Here is a 2239-nt window from a genome sequence, read left to right as displayed (position 1 = left end):
GTCCAGAACATTTAATAAAGACTTACAGAAAACCTAGTGCTGCTAATTTATTAGATATGCTCTTCTGTGACCCCACTGGGGAGACACGAGGGTCAGTAGATGCTCTCGTCCGCTGACCTGGCTGTCTTAAGAAAGACGGCATGGACCAGGGCTCATCCCACTGAACACCCGTACTCCTTCCCCGTGGGCAGGACACTACTCAGACAACACAGGATGAGGGTAACACACTACGGTAATAATTTATTGGATCACCAACAGCGAACAGCATATAGTACAGTTTCAGCAAGTACGTAAGATGGTGCAGGTGGCAGAGTCTCACCCTTCCGGTAGCTCGTCGTTAATTAGAACATCTGCAACTTCGGTGCTTCCAGAGCCAACTACCCCAACCAGTAACACCCCGCTTTTGGCTGGCAACCTCACAGAGGAGGTAGCGGCTAACTTAGGAAGCTGATAGTCTATTGAGGTATGTGGCTAGATGACCTGATTGTTCCAACCTGGGTTCTACAAACGTCTCCATGGGTTAAGTAATGAGCCGTGAATCAAATTATAATAGGTAATCAACATGTTTATAAACATTGATTGTTCAATTAACTTGCGCCTTTAGTTCTCTAAGGATAGCAGAACAATAAGCTGCAGGGTCGGATAAAATAGGTAGTCAACGAGCATTTAACAAACATCAATTCAAGAGTCAACATTAAGGCTAATATGAAGAGTGGCTTATGTCTATTATCCTACTGAAAAATACATCTGGCATTATTAAGAACTAGCTATTGAACCTGTTCTACACCCGGGTGGCGAGCATTTTTATTGGTATATGGCCCCCCCTCCTGCTATGTGCTGCCCCCCTCCTGGTATTTGTGCTCCCCAATCCTGTTCCCCCATCCTGTTATGTGCTGCCCCCATCCTATCCTGGTATGCATGGCACTCCTCATCCCTATCCTGGTATGCATGGTACCCCTCATCCCTATCCTGGTATGCATAGCACCACTCATCCCTATCCTGGTATGCATGGCACCCCTCATCCATATCCTGGTATGCATGGTACCCCTCATCCCTATCCTGGTATGCATGGCACCCCTCATCCGTATCCTGGTATGCATGGTACCCCTCATCACTATCCTCGTATGCATGGCACCCTTTATCCCAATCCTGGTATGCATGACCCCCTCAGCCTTATCCTGGTATGCATGGCCCCCTCAGCCTTATCCTGGTATACATGGGCCCCTCACCCCCATCGTGGTATGCATGGCACTCCTCATCCCTATCCTGGTATGCATGGCACTCCTCATCCCTATCCTGGTATGAATGGTACCTCATCCCTATCCTGGTATGTATGGTACCCCTCATCCTGGTATGCATGGCCCCCCATCCGAATCCTGGTATACATGGCCCCTCCACATCCCAATCCTGGTATACATAGCACCCCTCATCCCCAATCCTGGTTTTCATGGCACCTCTCATCCCCAATCCTGGTATGCATAGCACCCCTCATCCCCAATCCTGGTACGTATGGCACCCCTCATTCCAAATCTGGTATGCATGGCACACCTCATCCGAATCCTGGTATGCATGGCACCGTATTCCTCATGCTGGTATGCATAGCCCCCTCATCCCCAATCCTGGTATGCATGGCACCCCTCATCCCAAATCTGGTATACATGGCACCCCTCATCCCCCAATCCTGGTATGCATGGCACCCAATCCCTCATCCTGCTATGCATGGCTCCGTCATCCCCAATCCTGGTATGTATGGTCCCCTCATCCCTATCCTGGTATGTATGATACTCTCATCCCCCAATCCTGGTATGTATGGCACCTCTTTTCCCTATCCTGGTATGCAAGTCACTCCTCATCCCCCAATCCTGGTATGCATTGCACCCCATCCCTTATCCTGGGATGTATGGTACCCCTCATTCCTTTTCTGATATGCATGGCACCCCGCATCCCTATTCTGGTATGCATGGTACCCTTCATCCTGGTATGCATGGCACCCCATCCCTCATCCTGGTAAGCATGGCACCCCTCATCCCTATCCTGGTATGTATGATACTCTCATCCCCCAATCCTGGTATGTATGGCACCTCTTTTCCCTATCCTGGTATGCATGGCACCTCCTCATCCCTTTCCTGGTATGCATGGTACCCCATTCATCCCTATCCCAGTATGCATGGTACCCCCTCATCCCAATCGTGGTATGTATGGCACCCCTCTTCCCTATTACGCTGGACACATACAAAAA

Source organism: Phyllobates terribilis, unplaced genomic scaffold (genome assembly GCF_046119375.1).
Source record: "Phyllobates terribilis strain yellow unplaced genomic scaffold, ASM4611937v1 Scaffold_30__1_contigs__length_15301838, whole genome shotgun sequence".
NCBI lineage: Eukaryota > Metazoa > Chordata > Amphibia > Anura > Dendrobatidae > Phyllobates > Phyllobates terribilis.
This window is presented reverse-complemented; position numbering follows the sequence as displayed.